Genomic DNA, 22,777 nt, shown 5'->3' with positions numbered 1-22,777 from the left:
ATTAGATAGTTGTATCCTTTGTTAAACTTCATGTGAAGTGTTTGTTGGATATTTGCTAGGATGTTTGGTTCTTGCAAGATGTTTATTGCAAGTTTTTTATGTTTTTCGATTTTTAGTTTGTTTTCAAAGAGCTTTTTGGTGTTTAGGGTTTTTGGTATTTTCTCAATGTTTTTGTTCTTTTTTCAGGATCGTATTCGAATGTTTTTGTTGTGATTTTGATATTTGAATGTTTTGGATTTGATTTTTTTTCAGGACTTTTTCTAATTTTTAGAAAATTTTCAATACTTTTTCTGATTGTTTAGAAAAAATTTCAGGACTTTTTCTAATTGTTTAGAATTTTTTTCAAGACTTTTTCTGATTTTTAGAATTTTTTCAGGACTTTTTCCAATTTTTAGAATTTTTTTAGGACTTTTTCTGATTTTTAGAATTTTTTTAGGACTTTTTCTGATTTTTAGAATTTTTTTAGTTATGCCCCCAAGTATGCAACCCTATATGATGATATGCAACATATATGTGGAGACAATGAATTTTGACATGAGGCACTAATGTAATATGCAAGATGGAGATATAGTTCCTATTTAAACAAGGATGATTATGTGTTTCCTTCATTTTGACATGTATTGATTGAATTGAAGGTGTGAAATGTTTCAGAGATAGGAGTTCAATCTGTTCTCTGGAAAATCTTAGACCATTCAACCTAACACACTATGTAACCAAGATTCATGAATGGAGGCGCGGAAAAATTCTCCATCAATTCTTGAAACTTTGATCTTCCTTTGCCCATGTGTGTGCATTTGGATTCATTCTAACTCTTATAACCATCAAAGACCCTTGGAATCCTATGTGGCTAGTTACGTGAGTTATTTTGACTTCAAAAGCATCCTGGATAGAGCCTCACTACCAGCAAGCTTTTAGGGCTCCGATGAGGTTATACACCATAATCTCTCGAATATTACTCCATTGCCAGCAGACGTCCATATCCTTGATGGAGTTACTTGCATGTTCCCATAGTCAATCTTTTTTGTTGTACTTGTGTGCATGATATTTCGGTAACATATCATTGTTTTTGTTTTTTTGCCTTGAGATGGATATTGACATAAAACTTTTTTCTTTCATTTTCTTGCCTTGACTTGTAAGTAATGAAACCTACTTGGGTATGACAATTACAACGACGCTAAAGAAGAATATTGGATTTTTCGCTAGCCACATGACCAACTAGGTATCTATAATGACTTAGAGCTATTGATTAATGAGTGAGATATAGCAATTGATAGATTCTGGGTAACAAGACTTTATATTGAAACCTCTACCCAACCAAGTGTTGAAATGTGGCGACTGATCAGCAAAGTACTGTACACTCAGCACATATCCTCGCCGAGGTCCGGGGGTGGGTCGGGCCCTAGATAGGGGTTTGTGGGTGGCAACCCCCAAGAAAAGCGGGGGTTCAGGGGCGGGAGCCCCCGAGAAAAAAAATTTTGGGTATTTTTTCATGAAAACCGACATTGTAATAAAAACCTTAAAAAGGTCGACTTTGTTTTTGCCCTAAAAACGCATGTTATGAGCGGCTGGGATGCTTAAGGCATTGTAAGGTTGATGTACTATTTTTCCTGGATAATAAGAAAGATTGGATGACTGTGTATGGTGGACGTAACCCATTCTGGGTGAACCACGTTAAATCTCTGTGTTATCTGTGTCCTGTTTTATTTCTTTATGTTTTGTATTTAAATATGCATATAATTGTTAGTTCATATTTGCTTCAGATCTGCTTGAAACCCTAACAATTGGTATCAGAGCAAGGTTTTCTATAAATTGGCAGGACTTTCAGATTTGAGTGGGAGCAATGGAGGATTCCAAATTGAAGGTCGAAAAGTTTAACGACCAGAATTATAAATTATGGAAAATGCAGACGGAGGATTACCTGTATCAAAAGGATTTGTGGTGGCCATTGGAAGGAAAGGCAAAGAAAGCGAGCACAATGTCAGATGAAGAGTGGGACATTTTAGATAGAAAGGCACTGGGATCCATTTGATTGTGCCTTGCACCGTCTGTAGCATTCAATATAATAGAAGCAAAAATGACTATAGATTGATGGTGACATTGGCTAAGTTGTATGAGAAACCCTCAGCTTCGAATAAGGTATTTCTTATGAAGCATTTGTTTAATTTGAAAATGAGTGAGGGAGGATCTGTAGCGGAGCACTTAAATGAATTTAGCACAATTACCAGTCAATTGTCTTCGGTAAAAATTACCTTTGCAGAAGAGGTTAGGGCTCTCTTGATTATATGTTCTTTGCCAGAAAGCTGAAATAGCTTGGTTATGGCTGTAAGTAACTCTGTCTCTGGTAAAAATACTTTGGTATTTGATGATATTGTTGGTGTTATCCTAAGCGAGGAAATGTGAAGGAAAAGCACAGGTGGGACTCCAACATCATCAGGTAGTGTTTTGAATGTGGAGAACAGAGGAAGATCAAAGGAAAGAGGAAAAGGCCCTGGGAATGAGAAGTCACGAGGGAAGTCAAAGAAAGGATGCTCTCAATCTAGAGGAAAGAAAGATTGTTGGTACTACGGAAAGCCTGGTCATCTAAAGAAAGACTGTTGGTCTCGGAAAAACAAAGAAGGAGACAAAAATGAAAATGACAGTAAGGAAGCTAATATTGCAAGTAATACTTTACAAGATGCTATAATCTTATGTTTGGATAATGTTAATGATTCCTGGGTAATAGATTCTGGGGCTTCATTTCATGCTACACCCCATAGAAAATATTTTCTAGATTATGTTCAAGGTGATTTTGGACAGGTATATTTGGGTGATGATGAGCCCTATCAAATTGTTGGAAAAGGAAAGATAAAAATCAAGTTGCAGAATGGTAATGACGGGTTTCTGCAGGAGGTAAGACATGTTCCTAATTTAAGAAGAAATTTAATTTCTGCAGGGCAACTAGGTAGTGAAGGTTGCATAGTTACCTTCTCAGATAGTATGTGGAAGGTCACTAAAGGATCATTAGTAGTAGCTAAAGGTGCGAAGGTAGGCACATTATATCTGTGTATTGGTAACACTTACTCTACCTTAGCTGCTATAGATAAAGTTACTGCAGGGACAATAACAATAAATGTTGCAAGAACAGATTCGATAATGTGGCACCATAGGCTTGAGCACATGAGTGAGAAAGGGATGAAAACCCTTCACTCCAAAAATATATTGCCAGGACTAAAGAAGATTGATTTAGAGTTCTGTGAAAACTGTATTTATGGTAAACAAAAAAGAGTTAGATTTCTCAAGGTTGGGAAAGAGAAGAAGAGTGAGAAGTTAGAGCTTGTACATTCAGATGTATGGGGACCGGCTCAGGTATCATCTCTTGGTGGCTCTTGTTATTATGTTATTTTTATTGATGACTCAACCAGAAAAACATGGGTATATTTCCTAAAACAAAAATTAGATGTTTTTGAAACTTTTAAGAAATGGAAAGCTTTGGTTGAGAATGAGACAGGAAAAAAGTTGAAGTGTCTTAGATCGGATAATGAAGGTAAGTATTGCAGCAAAGAATTTGAAGATTATTGCTCCCTAAATGGGATTCGAAAGTAGAAGACAGTTCTAGGAACTCCACAGGAAAATGGTGTGTCAGAGAGAATGAATAGGACTATCATGGAACGCGCGAGGAGCATGAGATTGCATGCTGGATTGCCCTTACTTTTTTGGGTAGATGTTGTACATACTGCTATCTATTTGATAAATAGAGGACCTTCAACCCCTTTGGATGGTGGTATTCCAGAGGAGGCATGGACTAGTAAAAAGGTAAATTATTCTTTACTAAAAACTTTTGGTTGCGAAGCTTTTGTTCATGTTGATAAAGAAAACAGAACCAAGCTTGATGCTAAATCTCATAAATGTACCTTCATTGGATATGGGATAGATGAATATGGCTACCGGTTATGGGATTTTGAAAATAAGAAAATAATTAGAAGTAGAGATGTTATATTCAATGAGAAGGTTATGTATAAAGAACAAATGCAGGAAAAGAAGCATGAACAGGACAAACAAGAATATGTGGTGTTGGATGAGATTCCTGAAAATGAAATGCCATAGGTACCTGATGCTCAGCAACAACAGATTGTCCCACAAACTCCTACAAGTGTTAGACGTTCTACGAGGTCAAGTAGACCCCCTGAAAGATTTTCTCCTTCTTTGTATTCTATTTTATTGATGAATCCTGGTGAACCAGAAGAATATGAAGAAGCAATGCAAGTAGATGGCAAACAACAGTGGGAGCTAGGCATGAAAGAGGAGATGGATTCCTTGATGAAAAATAAGACTTGGGACTTAGTCCCTTTACCTGCAGAAAAAAGAGCCTTGCCTAACAAATGGGTTTATCGGCTGAAGGAGGAGGAAGGAGGTCAGAAAAGATATAAGGCCAGACTTGTGGTAAAAGGTTTTGCATAGAAAAAGGGTATAGATTATGATGAAATATTTTCTCCAGTTGTAAAAATGACTTCAATTAGAACTGTACTTAGTCTTGTGGCTACAGATGATTTACATCTTGAACAATTAGATGTCAAAATAGCTTTTCTCCATGGAGATTTGGAGGATAAAATTTACATGTTGCAACCACAGGGATATGAGGTCAAAGGTAAGGAGAACTTGGTGTGTAGGTTGAAGAAAAGTCTGTATGGCCTAAAGCAAGCACCCCGACAATGGTATTTAAAATTTGATAGTTTCATGGCTGAACATAGTTATCATAGATGTCATTCTGATCATTGTGTATATTTTAAGAGATTTGATAATGGCAGTTATATTATCCTGTTGCTTTATGTTGATGACAGGCTAGTTGTTGGGTCTAACATGCAACATATAAATGATCTTAAACAGAAATTAGCCAGGTCATTTGCTATGAAGGATTTGGGTGCAGCTAAGAAAATTCTCAGTATGAGGATTACATAGGACAGGAAAAATAGAACCTTGAATTTGTCCCAAAGTGAGTATATAAAGAAGGTATTGAAAAGATTTAACATGCAAGATGCAAAAGTAGTTAGTACACCTTTGGCTAGTCATTTCAAATTGACTAAGGAGATGTGCCCAAAGGCACAGGAAGAGGTTAATAAAATTTCTAACATCCCATATTCATCAGCTATTGGCAGTCTAATGTATGCAATGGTATGCACAAGGCTAGATATTGCACATGCAGTGGGAGTTGTGAGCAGGTTTATGAGTAATCTGGGTATGGAACATTGGAATGCTGTGAAATGGATTCTTTGGTATTTGAAAGGAACTACTATGAAGGCATTATGTTTCAAAGGATCTAATGCTGGTCTAAGTGGATTTGTTGACTCTGATCTAGTAGGTGATATTGACTCACGGAGGAGTACTACAAGGTATGTTTTTACTATAGGGGGAACTGCAGTCAGTTGGATTTCTAGGCTGCAAAAGGTTGTTGCACTTTCAACCACTGAAGCTGAGTATGTTGCTGCTACAGAAGCCAACAAGGAGATGATTTGGTTGCAATATTTTCTGGAGGAATTGGGTCAGACACAAGAGGATAGCCCATTGTATACTGATAGCCAGAGTGCCATTCATCTTGCAAGGAACTCTGCTTTTCATTTAAGGACAAAGCACATTCAACTCAGGTACCACTTCATTCGAACTATTTTGGAGGAGGGTCAGTTACGGCTTGAGAAGATTCACACAAGTGAGAATCCTGCCGATATGTTCACGAAGGCATTTCCATAGGAGAAGCTGATTTCTTCATCAGTTTCTGTTGGTCTTCTTGATTGATAATTGTGGAATTTATACTAGTCAAATCCTAGTGTTTTATCCAGCGGATGTTGCATGTACAGTGGTGTCATGTAGTATTAGTCTCCAAGTGGGAGATTGTTGAAATGTGGTGATTGATCAGCAAAGTACTGTACACTCAGCACGTATCCTCACCAGGGTCTGGGGCTGGGCCGGGCCTTGGGCAGGGGTTCGAGGGTGGCAGCCCCTGAGAAAAGTGGGGGTTCAGGGGCGGGAGCCCTTGAGAAAAAAAAATTTGGGTATTTTTTTTATGAAAACCGACATTGTAATAAAAACCTTAAAAAGGCCGACTTTGTTTTTTTCCCTAAAAATGCATGTTATAAGCGGCTGGGATGCTTAAGGCATTGTAAGGTTGATGTACTATTTTTGTTGGATAATAAGAAAGATTGGATGACTATGTATGGTGGACGTAACCCATTCTGGGTGAACCACATTAAATCTTTGTGTTATCTATGTCCTGTTTTATTTCTTTATCTTTTGTATTTAAATCTGCATATAATTGTTAGTTCATATTTGCTTCAGATCTGCTTGAAACCCTAACACCAAGGATAAATCTTAATCACCATGTGATATTGAAGATGAATGACTAAAGACCTCTTAAAGACTTCATGAACAAGTATCTAGGAAATGAGACAACCTTCATTTTTTCAGTGCAGACAGGTGAATGACTTAGACAATCTCCTTGATTTATTGATGCAACTATATGAGAAAGCAATAACATTATGCAGCTATAAGTTGTGTAATGGTGATATGCAAGCAACTATGATGTAGTCTGAAGATATGCAATGCAATGAAGATATATGCAAATGCAGTACTGAAAATTGAAATGAACCCACCCTTAGATGTAATATCTTTTTAGGTGCATGTTGTTAATGGGATTAGGGAGTGGATCTCCCTCCATTGTTTGCAAATGGTAAGCATCATTTCTGATTAATTTCGTTATGACCAAAGGACCTAACCAGTTAGGCTCAAATTTTCTTGGTTTTTTCACGTTCAACGAGGTTCCTTTGATTTTCTTTAAGAACAATGTCTCTTGTTTCGAAGCAATGTGGGTAAAATATTTTGTTGTAGCTTCTTCTCGTTCTTTTTTGATATCCTTGTAAATGATTTACAGCACTTTGTCATTTTTCGTCTAGGAATTCTAGTTCTTGAAAACGTGCTACTCTATAGTCTTCTTTAGAGATAATGTTTTTCAGAGAGACCCTTAGTGATGGAAATTCTAACTTGATAGGAAAAATAGCTTCTAAACCATAAACCAAAGAGAACAATCTGGTACTAGTTGTTGTGCGGACACTAGTTCGATAGTCCCAAAGAGCCGGATTCAGTTGGAGATGCCAATCTCGTCCAATTTCGCTGACAACTTTCTTTAAAATTTTCAAAATAGTTTTATTTGTTGCCTCAACTTGACCATTGCTTTGGGGACAGTAGGGTGTCGCAAAACATTGTTGGATGTTAAATTGTTCGCAAAGTTCACCCACTTCTTGATTTTTGAAGGGTCATCCATTATCAATTACAATGCACACAGGTATTCCATATCTGCAAATAATATAATTCAAAATGAATTTAGCTATTTGCTTTCCTATTGTGAAATTCATTGGGGTTGCTTCAAACCATTTTGTGAAATATTTTGTAGCTGTGAGGATAAACTTATGTCCGTTGGAGGAGGTAGGGTTTATTTTCCCTACAAGATCTAATCCCCATTGTGAAAATGGCCATGGTGATGTTATTAGCTGAAGATCTTGAGCAGGTGCATGAATCAAGTTCCCATGCTTTTGGCATTGCTTGCATCTTTGGACATACTTGTAAGCGTCCATTTCCATTATAGGCCAATAATAACATGTTTGCAACAGTGTTTTTACTAGAGTAGGTGCAGAATAATGTGCACCACATATGCCATCATGAACTTCTTTCAGGGTGATTTGTGCCTCCTCAACATTAAGGCATTTGAGTAAGGTGTCATCTACACTTTTTCTATACAAAGTGTCAGCAATAATTGAATGTTTTGACTATTGTTAGATGAGTGCATTCCTTTGATTTTGTGAAAGATCAAGAGGTATATATTGATCATGAAGGTATGCATATATATCTCTGTACCATGGGGACTCAAGTCCTATTATCATACATACATATTCAGTGGATGGTATTTCATAAGCTGGGACAATGAGTTGTTCCACTTGAAATTCAAAGTGATTTCCATCATTTGGCATATCCAAGAGAGATCCTACCATTGCCATTGCATTTGTTGCCTTGTTTTGCACCCTTGGTATCTGTTCAAATGTTACATTGGTGAAGTGTTTCTTATATTCTTCCACCAATTGTTTGTACATTGATAGCTTATCATCTTTTGTATTGTAATCATCGTTGACTTGATTAATAATCAGCTGCGAGTCTCCAAAGACCTGTAGGTCCCTGATCTTCCATTTTAGTGCAGTGTGTAGTCCAACCATCAGGGCTTCATATTCAACAATGTTATTGGTGCAAGGGAAGTTGATCCTGAATGATTTGGGAATTGAATCTCCTTGAGGAGTTATGAACAAAATTCTTGCTCCTGCTCCATGATTTGTATGTGAACCATCAAAGAATAATTTCCAATTTGTTTGTGTTGATAGTGCAAATACTGATTCATCTTGAAAATCTATCACCATTGGATGACTGTCTTGTAGGGGTGCTTCTGCAAGTTGATCTGCTATGATTTGTCTTTTTATGGCTTTTCTATTGACATATTTGATGTCGAATTCACTAAGTATCATAACCCACTTTGCAAGTATTCTGGTTAGTGTTTCTCTATCATTAGGTACTTGAGTGGATCAAATTATGCAATGAGTTGTACTTTATGACTCAACATATAATGTCTCAGTTTTTGTGATGCAAAAACTACTGCAAGACATTCTCTTTCTATTGGTGTGTAGTTGAGTTCATATCCAATGAGTGTTCTACTGATGTAGTAGACAACTCTCTCTTTTCCTTGTTCATCATGTTGTGCTAGGAGAGCACCTAAGGAGGAGTTTGTTGCAGCTATATACAAGAGTAATGGTTTCTCATGCACAGGTGGAACCAAGATCGATGTGGACAAAAGATATTCTTTTAGTGTCTCGAATTCCTCTTGGCATTGTTGTGTCCATTTGAATGTGACGCCTTTCTTTAAAATATGTTGAAATAGTTGGCAATGAAACGCCTTATGGACTGTAATTTGCCTTGCAGACTTTTGAGTTGCTTGAGCATAGTAGGTGATGGCATATCTAAAATAGCTTTCACTTTCTCTGGATCTATATCAATGTCACGATTGGATATAATGAAGCCCAAGAGTTTGTCGGATGTTACCCCGAAGACACCTTTTTTTGGATTGAGTCATTGTATTGCTCAAGTCTATCAAAGATCTTAGCCAATATGTCTATGTGACTATCCCTTGTGTTGAACTTTGCTAGCAATTCATCTACATAGTCCTCCATGATTTTGTGTATCATGTCATGGAATAAGGTTGTCATTGCCCTTTGATAAGTGGTGCTTGCATTTTTAAGGCCGAATGGCATCACATTCCAGCAATATGTTCCCCATGAACAAGTGAATGTTGTTTTAGGTTGGTATTTTGGTGCAATTTTGATTTCATTATAACCAGAAAAACCATCCATGAGTGATAGCATTTCATTTCCAATTGTCAAGTCCACTATGATGTCTATGTTAGGGAGTGGAAAGTCATCTTTTGGACAAGCCTTGTTGAGATCTTTGAAGTCGATGCAGATCTTGATACCTCCAGTGTATTTGGATACCGGGACTATATTTAAAATCCATTCAACATAGTCTATGGGCCTAATGAAAGCCACATCTAACAATTTTTGCAGCTCAATTTTGACTAACAAGGCTATGTGAGGGTGCATCTTCCTAAGATTTTTCTTATATGGTTTTACTCCTGAAAGAAATGGCAAATGATGTAAGACCAATTTAGGATCTAATCTAGGCATATCTTCATAACACCATGCAAAATTGATTGGTATGTTCTTAAAGAATTTGATAAATTTATCTTTTTCTATTGGATGTAGGGATTTTGCTAGGTGAATGTTATGAACTTTCTCAGCATCACTAATGTTGATTTCCTCAGTTTCTTCTACCAATAATGTTGACTATTCTTTATCAATAGGTAGAGAATTCATCATGTTATGAGGAATGTGTTTTTCTTTATTATCATTTTCTTGATTAGGAGAGGAGCTTGCTTCTAGATCTATTGCAAATCTAGCCTTGTGATCATTATGAGGGAGTTCATCTCTTGCACCCAAGAATTCAGCTATGGCTTCGTCATTTGGAAACCAAACTAATTGTGGCTTTCCTTTTTGCCCCCAGTCAATCAAATATGGATGTATAAGGGGTAAGTTTTTGTTCCCTGTTGTCATAGAAGATCCTGATACCATGCATACTTGGTTATGATCTGATGTGTCCTCATCATAAATCGATGGTGGGTTGTCTTCATTATCATACGGGAATTCATAGTCATGGGAATATGTGACACTTTCTATGTATGTTTCACTTTTTGATTATGTGTCACTCATCTGCTCTTATTCTTGTAACTGAGTTTGTTGTAGATTAGTGGATCTTCTTTGTATTGTGGATACCCTTCTTAAGCCTGGTATCAGTCTTTATAGTCTTTCTTCATCTGACTCAAATGGAGGAGCTGGAATTGTTTCCCTTGGAAAAAGTATTGATAACAACCAAGGATTTGGCTCATTTGCTAGTGTTAAGCCTATATCTGCTACCATATTTGCTTGTGCAAATGTTTCAGGTACTGTACTCCTAGATGACTCTGTGCTATTTTCTTCTAGAAGTTTCCTCATGTCTTCACCATTTGATTCCATAATAGGAGATGTTGGTGCTCTCCTGCTTTTCTGAGATGAAGAGGAATACATTCTTGTAGATGACTGATTTTGAGGTATGTATTCTGAGGGTAACCTAGGCTTGTTCAATATATCTAATGTACATTGTCTGGCTTCTATTATTTGTGGTACATGTTTATATCCCAAGACTTGATTCTTTGGGTTTTCATGTGGCAAAAAAGGTTCTAATCTTCCTTTCTTTTGTAGTCCCAAACCTATGGTGCCATCATATCCATGCTTTTGTAACATCTTGAAGTCGTTGCCATATTGATGTAGAGGTAACCTGGGTACTGTCATGTCATCTTCTTCTCTATTTATCCAGTGATTGACATCTTCATTTAGAGATTCTTCTTGTAAGTCTCCCCATCTGATGAAAGAGCATGGATCTTAGTACTTCACTATCTCTTTTCCTTTATCTTGCTTCATTGTTGTGTTTTGATGCTTCCCAAAAGACCTGGGAGAAAAAGATGATTGTTTGTCATTTGAGGTACTTGAAATGGAATATTCTCCACAACCAACTTCCTTAATCTGTAAAGAAGATGTGGTTGGTGTATTTTTCTTTGTTTCTCTTATTGATAATGATTCCATTTGTAGGTGAAGTGGGGCTTCCTGATTGTTTGGTACTTGATTGTCTGTGCTTTCCCTTAAATAATTACAATGTTGAAAAGAGTTTGGGTCACCATGGATAGTGATCTCTATGCCATTGTATGGGAACTTCACACATTGGTGAAAATTTGATGGCATTGCTTGGATGGTATGTATCCATGGGCGACCTAATAGCATATTTTACCCCAATTCTTCATCTAGGACTTGAAAGGTGATGTCTGTTGTAACTAGTCCCACTTGTACTAGTAAAGTCACCACACCCTTAGAAGGGAATTCCTTGCCATCATAGGCTTTGATATTGATTATCTTGGTAGAATCAATATAATGTTTGGAATATCCCAAAGCTTTGATCAAATGTAGTGTACATATATTAAGGCCAACTCCACCATCTATAAGTACTCTTCGAACCTTCTTTTGGTGAACCAAAGCTTCTAAGTGAAAGGGATCATTATGCATGGGTCGGTCTGTAGGTACATCTTGTTCAATGAATGCAACCTTTCAAGCTACCAAGTTTCCAACCATGGATTGCAATGTGTTCTCATCAATATCTAGCAACAACCGAATCTTGTAAGGATTTGTCCAGGACTGCCTTATGAGCCGATGACATGCACAATAACTCAAATAATGAAATTTGGGTTGGAGTTCGATTCAACTGATCCACCATATTGTAGTTGCTAGTTATTGAAGGGGGATTTGAAGGCACCCCTTGTAATGTGACCTTTGATCTTCTAGTGATAACAACACAATCTTTGTTTTTAGGATTCACTGTGATTGTAGCCACCATTTCATCTCTTGCACTTAGTGTGTTTATGGCATAATCAAATGCAACATTGGTATAATTGGCAGTACTATTTTGTGCATTAGAACTAGAAGCCTTTCCTTTGTCATGTTTAACAAAAGGATCCTTAAAAATGGTATGATCTGTGTTTGGTGCCTTATTGGTATCCACAGTAATGTCACCTTGATCAATGAGATCTTGGATGAGGTTTTTCAATTTGTAGCAACTTGTTGTCTTGTGACCCTTATTGATCATTGCCATTCCACCAAGCAGGATTGAATGGACCTGGTTCATATGGCCTAGCTTCTAGTAAAGTTATGGAATTTCTCTGTATCAAATTTTTCAATGTGGATTCAATAGGTTCACCGAGGGGTGTAAAGTTTATTCTGGGTGCACCTATCCTTCGTGGCCTTGGATTGTTTGACTATAGTACATTTGTGTTGTTTGTTTGAGACTGGTTCTTATTGGCAAAATCAACTGGTCCTTGTAGAGATACTGCTAGTTAAGATCTGTTTACAACACATGCATCAACAACTCCTTCATTTGTGACATTTTTGTTCCTATGCCAAAATTTTGGCCTTTCATTGTTTGTACTGGTGGTCAGTCAACTATCCTTGTGGTATTTTAGTATCCCTTGTTCTAACATGCCTCTCTCACACTTGATACCTTTTTCTGGTATGTCTTTAAAATTGTTCTGGCATTGCATTTACAATGGATACTTAATTGGAGGTACAAAATTTTCATTGAAAATGTCTACTTGCTCAGCTTCAGGGATGTGACTAAGACATAAGCGGTATAGACCTCTCCATCTTTGCAAGAATGTCGTGAAAGTTTCACCTTCTTTTTTCTTTGTTGCACATAAATCCATTAAGGTAATTGGATTATCTATGTTGAATGCATAGTTGGATATGAATAACTCAGCCAATTCTCCCCACAAAGTAATTTTGGGTGGAAGGTGTGAGAACCATTCCAATGTTGTCCCTCCAAGACTTTTGAAAAATAGCCTCATTAAGTGTGTATCATCGTGGGCTGCTTCAATACATGTCGTGAACAATTCTCTGACATGATCTCGAGGATCACCTTTCCCTCTATACTTGTCGAACTTTGGAGTTTCAAAATGTGGGGGAAATGGTGGCATGCATAACTTTCTATCAAAAGGATATGGATGTAAGTCCTCTATTGTGTAGCTCTTTTTATCATTAACGTCTTGCATACTGGCCATTTGCTTTTGAAGATTCTCCATTTGTTGAGTTAGGATCTATGTTTGGGTCAATGGTGTATTGACTTGATGAGTGTTTCCCACAAAATAGATAGTATTGGAGTACCTTTGAGCTTGTTGGAATGTAGACTAACCATGTAATGGTGTACCATAAGCTCCACTAGGTGGTGTAAAGTATGCAAATTATGGACTGACATTTGGTTGAGCTGAGCTAGTTGTCCTTTGATTCACATTCTGGCTATTGTAGGTGGAACCAACTGAAACTGAGGTTTGAGTTATATTTTCTAAAGTAGCGTTGTGAGCAATTTTAGCTTGCATCGTCACACCGGAAGTTGTCAGAGATGTAACATTGGTACTTGTTGAGGCCAGTGTTGATTGTGCTTTTAGGTTGTATCTGTATGGGCACTTTGAGATATACCTTGTGTTGATGTAGCAATTGTTTTTTGATTATGTGTTGCAATAGGCATTTGAGGTACATTTTGATTTAATGTCACACCTTGCGGTAATATCACTAAAATATCAACCCCTGGAGGTAACTTGGCCCCATTCTAGACTAAGAGAGTGAGATATCTATCTCTATAATTATTGATGAGAGCATTGGGAATCATATGCATCACAAGATCTTGTTGGGCTTCTTCCAATTCTTCTTTTGTCAAATTATGTTATATTTCATCAATGGAAGGCATCATGTTTATGTTTGTTGACAATGTTGTGGGTGTGCGACCCTTTGTTTGTTGTTGTGTGGATAGATCCATATTCCATGTGGGGTTAAGCAAGGGGTCATTGTTAGGATCCATTTGGTGTTTTACCTTTTGAGCATGCGTTAATGGCATGAATATTGTTCCAAAGTGATCTTGACTCTCTAAGATGTGGATGCAAGACTCAATTAAATGCGCCTAAGTATGCTTCTATGACTTCCTAAAGACTAAAGTGCAGACAATGTAATCTAAGAATGATGACTTGCTATCAAGGATTCCAAAATTTGAACACAAGATTTTCAGCATATTGCCAAAAAGCTTCTAATTCTGCCTCTTCTTTGATTCAATTTCTAAGGTCTGTCTATTTGTACTGACTTCTGAACTTCATAATCTATGATAGCTTGGACTATGTCGTATTGGTCTTGATCAACTAATAATTCCTCAGCAAGGATATTCAAATTGTCAATTATTTTTAATTGAACATTGTTTGGCCCAAGATCAGGTTGCTCAAATGGGAATTTATTGTTTCCTTTTAGATACATACATTGAAGACTACTATGCAGACTATGCAGACCCTAGAAATGATTGACACTTTGCTTTTTAACAAGGCTTCAGAAATGTTGCTATGGTCTTTTCTACCAATTGTCTAATGGCTTCTTTATGAGCTTCTCTTTGTATCTTTTTCCTTAGTTTCTCATCAAGAAGAATAGACTTTTGGATTTCATCATTTATGACAGCCTCAACTATGTCATATTGGGCACGATTGACTCTTACTTCCCAAGTGAGGTTATCCAACTATAAATTATTGCTAATTGGTCATTATTTGGCCCAAGATTGGGTTGTTCGAATGGAAATTATCCATCTCCTCTAATAGCCATGGACTTAGGTATGATTCCTATACTCTAATGCAACAATAAATTTTAAATGGGTGAATGAAAACTTGATGAAATGACTTGTGCCAGGACCTTGTGTGATGATTCTAATGGGAATTCTACCTGAATTGAATACCTAGGACCTAAGATCACTTGAAAGTAACATGTATATCATCTTTGAATTTGTGCAAATGTTTGGATCTGATATTGATGTTGATGTTGACACTTAACTTTGTTGAGGTTTGTGTGGTCTTGTTGAACACTGAAACTTTGAAACTTTGTTAAGGTTTTGATTGATCTTGTTGAACACTGAAATTTGACTTGGTTGACGTTGTGATTTGTTTCCTACAATGTTTGAATTTGGCGAAGTGTAGCAAAGGACACAACCGTCACATTAAAAGGATAAAACCATGAAAAGAATAATTGTTTAAGGATTTTTTTCAAATTCCCATGAATATTGGGATCTTTCTCAAGATCTCATTTTGTTTCTGATATATTGGGGCAGTTCAATATCACATCAGACAGAGTCTCCTAAGGTCAAAAGGTCACAAGTATTACCACAACCCACATCTTGATACTCCATCAGCTCAAACAACCATGTCACACCCTAAGGTGTGCCCCTTTTTTTGCCTTTTTCCAAACATTAGACCAAAGAAGATTGCTCCTCAATTGGCCCGTTATCCTAGGAGATATATGGTGAGTGTCTTGGGGGAAGATTGTTCCCCACCCTTGCACTATGATAAAACAAGTGTCTAGTTACTGACTCGGTTGGGCTACTAATTTATATGGTGTTTAGACAGGGTTCCATTCAAGTGGTCGCAATCAGCAGCGTTTACACTCCATTGAGGGAGCTATCCCAGTCTGTAGAGGTTACGCTCTACGAATTTTTGATAGTTCTGATACTTAATATAAGTACAGATCCAATAGCCAACAAGATGAGAGGGGGGGTGAATCATACAAACTTAATCATCCATAAAAACATCAGATTCAACCTCGGTAACATATATCAGTCATATAATCAAAAACTGTCAAATATGCAAACTCAAAAGCATATGAACAATATAAACCTCATAACACTAGATTAACGTGGAAACCCAAATAGGAAAAGACCACTATGGGATTTCGGACCCACTAAGAAATATACTCTTCTAGAGTATGCTCGGTTAAAAGCAAATCCTGTTAAAGATTACAAACGCATTGCTAGATGTGACCCGGTTAAGGGATTTCCCTTAGATCTGTTAGGATCTTCACTTTGTTAGAAGTGACCTTGTCAAAGGATTTCAAACACTGAATCAGAATGTCACCTTGTTAGAAGATTTACATATAAGATTGTTAAGTCCACTCGGTTAAGAGATTTCCTGTCACTTTCACAAAATAACAGTAATACAATCTATCTGCAACTTCACATCTGAAATGCTAAAGCAGATTCCTATTTGTTCAATACAATCTAGACATAGAACTAATCTTGTCTATCTGCTGGGCATCAATACTCTATTATTCTAACACGTCTTCAAGCTTCTGTGCTCGGTAATCACTATGTAGCATCCCTGTGCATACACTTGCCTGCATACATTCTTTATCAACAGTTCCTTATTTATAAGCAATCTTCTAACTGCTTAATCTCCTTGATCACATTTCCCATGATCAATCATAGCCATCAGATCTTCAATCTTGTCCAGGTTCATTGTATCTTTTGATCTGAAAATGTTTTACCCCGCCTTGGAACTTGCACAATCACCTTGGAACTTGTGTTAGGGTAATGTTGTTCAATCTGAGCTGTAGATCTTCTTGCCGACCTTCCATTGCCTTAGATTCATTTAACAAACTTCTTTTACAGTTTGCCAATCATTGATCCACTCCAACTCATCAGCATCTTTCATTAAATATCACATGTAAACATTTAATGCTTTCTATTATAGATTGGTTACAACTCAGGTAATACTAAATGTCACTCGGTAGACATTCTATCTTCATTAACTGACTACGATAACCTTAGGGTTTACTGACTAAGTTCCTTAGGGTTTACCGACTAGGTTCTTTGCTTGATAACATAGTATAGTATTAACCTTTACATTTTACAACATATGTATGATGTTAAAACAATCTAGAACATCAAGATATCATCATTGTCTAACTTGGTAGAGTTGCCCATTGAATAACTTATCCCCTTATTCACCATATTCTTTTCTGTGTCTTTACCGACTTCTTTATAATCTTCATATCATATTTCTTAAGATATGGCAACATCATACTGAATTAGAAAATCAATTTCTTGACATCAATGACAAAATAATAATATCAAGATAGTAAAACATCTTTAATCAGTTATGTCCATAATCATCAACAACCTTCTCAATATCCTTGTAATATTGCCAACAATTTTAACGTATCATATAGGCACCGAGGGAGGCATAACATTGTTGTGATAGCATGTAACACTCGTCACATATAATTTTCATCACATACACATTTATTTATATTTTCTTAGATTACTTAGCTTTAACCCTTGCCACTTAGGTCATTCCCCTCTCACCGGCCTTAATGGTGCCTTAAGAGCAACTCGGGTTGGCAGGCCTTCTAAAGGATTTAATTGCAAAAAATAAATGAAAGCATGAAAGAAGAGAGTCTAGCTTTTTGATCACCCATTGAAGGGGAGAGCATAATACCTATCCCTTCGAAGACATGAAAAACAAGGGTTATTTTTAACCTTTTATCACAATGATTCTCTAATCTATTTGGAGATGCTGCTCCAAAAAAGCATGGGGTTCAATTTTAACTTTCATCACAATTTGTAAAAAAGAAGACAAACTTGTTTGTGGTTTATTTTATTAGCACCAAATTGAAGTGTTTCTAAGCTACCCCTGCAGAAAATGATGTTAGTGAGAACATGGTGTGCTATCCAGCCTAATTTTCCAATTACAGAGCTCTGTCTTTTTATAGATAGAAATAAATTCTGATAAAAACCAGAGCTGAACTAGGACAGAAAGAGAAAAATATAATCTAACAATTGCAACCTATCAATAGAGAAAACGTGAATTGATGTCAGATCAATTGCGAATTGATATACCATAAATTGTGAATTATTGTTTAAGCAATTGCAATGTGATGATCGATCAATTGCGAATTGATATAAGATGAATTGCTCATCAGAAAAAATAATTTATTTATTTTTTTGAATTTTTAAGAAACAGCAGAAAAAGACAGAAGATAGAAGGATTATTTTGCAATGATATTATCCCACACCATTCGAGCCATTACATCAATGTCATCGTAAAATTTGTACTTGGCTAAGAAACAGTGGATATTTCTATGATATTGAGCAATCTCCTCTTTTTCTTCGATTTCACGGAGTTATGTTTCTACCTTTAAGAGCCTTTTATATGTACATTGTTGTCTCCTATGTTGTTTTGCCTTCCTTGCACCTGAAATTAGAAATCTCACCTTTCCTACCCTTGAATTAGATACATTTTATATGCAGAAATTCAAAATTCCAGAATTTGATGAAATTTTTGGGTTAGGTGTGCAAGACCAAATAACGACAAAATGACATATGAAAAATTAATTTTGTCGATTCCTAAGGAAATTACGACTATTTTTGCAATTGCGGTGTAATATGCTATCAATTGCGGTGTGATATTGTCAAATGCAAATTTCTGCATAAGCAATTGTGGTATCAAGATCTCCTTTTGAGTACGGACCTGCAAAATCAATTTAAACAGACAATTAAAGTTAGCATGTTTTCACGTTGGGTTCACTAAATGTCTTCAGGGGTAAAATAAGGGTAAATTGCATAATCAGATATCAAAGAACGAATCACAACTCTAATCTAATCAATACTACTCCTAAATTACAATGAAATAATGCAAAATCAATTGAATTATGAAATGAAACTAATTAAAAGCTCCCTCAATTGACATAGCAAGGCTTCCATTTCTCTTCTCCATTGTTGTTGATGTAGGTGGCTCTTAGGTATTGCACTTGATTTCCTGCATAAGATGAACAACAATTTTGAAGACTGTGATTCTGTGATTCTAGCTTGAATTGAGAAAATGGTGTTTAATTTATAGATTTTCAACACAAAGGGGGTGAGAAATAGAACTCAAGTGTTGATTGATAGATAACTAAAATTGATTGATCAGTTAACAGAGTTGATTGATTTGTTAACTCAATAGATTGGAGAGTGAACTAAATAGACTGGCTAGTAAAATCAATTGATTGATCAGTAGACTAAATTGACTAGGGAGATGACTGATTTGATGGATTAGTCAGAAAAAAGGTGATTGAGATTTAAAAAGGATGATTGATGAGTTAACTAAGTTAACTGATTAGACAACTGATTTGATCAATCATTTCTGATTTTAGCATGTATTGTAGGATTTTGAAATTGAATTTCATTTTCATTTTCAATTTGGAATTGCATTTGGACTTTCGAATGCTGAAATGCACATGAAATTAACTGAAATGTAGATTTGGTTGTCATAACCCTCCTTTGCCATTTTTTGATTTGATACTATTATTGTTATTACTATTCAATCATTTTGTGATTATGTTAGAAATGAATTACTTGAATGTGGTTGAAAAAGCTACTATAATAAAAAGGTTAAATAATGGACACACACATACACACTTGAAAATGTAATTTAATGGAAATTATTTAATTTTTCTATTTCAAATAAGCACATGTCGTAGGAGAAATTGGAAGCTTCTAGAGGGAATCTTCATCCTCCATTTTCTTGCATGTAACTCCTCCATTAAGTGATCAATCAATTTTGCATGAGGATAATTTAGGAAAAAGAAGTATTTCTTTCAATTAATTCTCTTGATAGTGGAATTGAGGGATCTTTTCTATATAATGTATGCAAGTTTTTGAAAAGGGGGGGTTGCTTATTTTATTTTTGGAAGAAAATTTTCTCAAGTTTCATGTGAATGGTAGTAGGATTTCTTTTGTAGTCATGTTTTATTGGTAGATTTGTTAAGTTTGGTTGAAGAAATTTCACCTAGTTGGAAAGAAGGATCTAAGAAGGTTAGCCAAAAGATTGGAGGGAATTCAACATCAAGCTTCGACAAACCAGGTTCTTTTCTTTTGTGTTCGCTTATTTACATATGAGAAATTTGTAATATCAAAAAAATATAGCTTTTATCCTTCTCTTAAATCTTCATTTTTTTTATAAAAAAAATTATATAGATAGATTTTGATTGTTTCAAAACAAAAGTAAATCGTTTCCCCTTATTTAGGGATAAATATTAAAAGCATTTTTTCAAATAATGCATATCTTTTTTTATCTAATTTTCTTTAGGGAAAAAGAAGAAAACTAGATCTTGTTTTACTTTCTAAAATTTTTGATGAGTGCAAAAATCATATCTTTCTTATTTAATTTTTTGAATCTTTTCTCTGTGAATAAATGATAATCACCTGTATTTGAATCTTACTTATTATTTTCTAAAAAAAAATTATGAGTGCAAAAATCATATCTTTCTTATTTAATTTTCTGAATCTTTTTCTCTATGAATAAATGATAATCACATGTATTTGAATCTTGCTTATTATTTTCTAGAAAATTATATGAATGCAAAAATCATATCTTTCTTATTTAATTTTTTGAATCTTTTTCTCTGCGAATAAATGATAATCACCTATATTTGAATCTTGCTTATTATTATTTCTGTGAAATAAACTCATCACTCTCCCTCTGTGAATGTGAATTTTATCATTGGACTACCTAAGTCTTATTGCTCTATGAATTATTTCACCTCTAAAAAAAAAACTAGTTCTCTCTCTTTGAATACTGTTTTGATCTGAGTGTAATCTTAAAACCGCAATTAATTCATAAAATTTTCCGTCTCTGTGATTACAACAGTGTTTAATTAATAAGTTAGTTTCATATACCCTCATGAGAAACATTTATGGTATAAATTCCTTTATATATCCAATAACCTTCTCTCAAAAAAAAAAGTAGTATACCTCTACGATCATTTTATACCCAATAATAAAAAAAATTCCTCCCTGTGTCTGTAACTTCCTCCCCTTCCAGATTTTCATTGATTCATTTTATTTTATATTTATTAGTTTATATCTACATCTATATATAACCCATAATGTAAACTTGACTGGTATATTAAAACCATTTATCTGATAATGTATTATTTTCAAATTTGACCCATATTGAATTTCGAAATAAAGGTTTGACCCGTATTTTTTACAGGAACCATTATAAATTAATGCGAGGTGGGGTTTTATTGCACGTAGGGGTAGTGGAGGGCTCGCGGGCCCCTACTCCCGCCCGCCCCCCTCTCCTTATTTATCACATAGAACATTTTGGGGGGGTGGCGGTTACCCATTTTGATTCGATAATAAATTATCTACATTTCAATTGCATTTGCAGTATAAATAAAAAAAATTGATTGATAGAATTTATGCATGTGGTTTTATTATATTAATATGAATAGATTTTTAATACTATTTATAATTATAAGTTTTATTAATATAAATATATATAAGTAGATTGCTAATTTAAATTGTAATTCAAGTTTTATTATTATAAATATTTAAATAAATTGATAATTTTATTAACATTAATTGTGAATTTAAATAGATTGTAAACATTAAGGAGTAATTTAATTTTTGGGAATTACATAACTAATTTAGATTAATTAGATGGGAAAATAATTTTGCCAAGTGATTGGGAAAACTTTAGTAGGAATAATTCATTTGCAATAAATTTAATGTTAGAGTCCTCTAAGTAGTTCTATTTAGTTAGATGATTCATTTTATTTCAATTTTCTTTTTGGATGCATTCAACAAATTAAGATTTGATCAAGTTGTTAAAGGAACCGTGTTAAAAAATAAATAAAAAAATCCCCATTAATATTCTCTTTCCCCTTTCATAAAATCCACATTCAGCTAAAATTTTGGTGAGAAAAAAAAAGAACTTCTTTCTTATAAATCTAAATCACTAAAGTTCATCTTTAAATTTACTTATCTCCTTAAAATATGGTAGTACACAAAAAATTCCATGCTCTTATCACAGTAAATAGATTAAATACTAAACCTTAGGTGAATAGAGGAGGCCCCACCCTCTCCCCCACCAAAAGAGAATCTACTTTTACTTAGTTTTCTTCTCCTCACGTATGTGTAAATTAAGAAGGGAAAATGTTAAATAAGAATTTACTAATTTTAATATAAAATAAGAATTTTTTTAAGTTAACTCAATTTATAGAGGATATATTGTATTGAATACCAGATAAGGGATATTTGTAGTATTGATGATAAGATACTAAATTCAAACAAGAAAAGAAAAAATATATATATTCTTCTTAAATAAAAAAATTTAAAAAAAAATAAAATAAAAGAATGAATGTGATGGCAAGCTTATTTTTTATAGTAAAAAAAAGTATTTAAGATGTACTCTAATTCTTGTTATAAAAGTTTATAATGTCCTTCCAATAAAGGGTGGAAGCCTTTTAGATCGTGTAATTTGTGATAAATACAACATTGTAAATAAAGGGTGGAAGTAGTATACCTCTTTATTATATCTCCATTGGTTGTGTTGGACATATAGAAGGATGTATATTGGACTTGAAAAGCCCATTATAATAAGGGTAAGATGTGAAAGACTCTCTATGTACATTTATAAGAAAGATACATTGTAACAAGTAAGAACTAGTATTAATTAGGATGCTAAGAAAGTTTATTTGAAACCAAATTAGTTTTAGCAAATGAAAAAGAAACAAAAACTGAGATCCTTTTTCATAAGAATATTAAACTTGACTTATTTGGATAAATCTCAAATTTTACACTCATCTTTTGTTTGTAATGAACTTAGTTTTGAAGCTGAAATAAAGATAAAATCTTCTTGTTCTAGATTATTGGAATTCTCATCCTTATAAGCAAAGGAGTTTTGAATAAACCTATTCCATGATCATTTAGAGAATTAAATTTGAGTAAATTTTAGGAGCAA

Source organism: Cryptomeria japonica, chromosome 9 (assembly GCF_030272615.1).
Source record: "Cryptomeria japonica chromosome 9, Sugi_1.0, whole genome shotgun sequence".
Taxonomy (NCBI): Eukaryota; Viridiplantae; Streptophyta; class Pinopsida; order Cupressales; family Cupressaceae; genus Cryptomeria; species Cryptomeria japonica.
Note: the sequence above shows the minus strand (reverse complement) of the source record.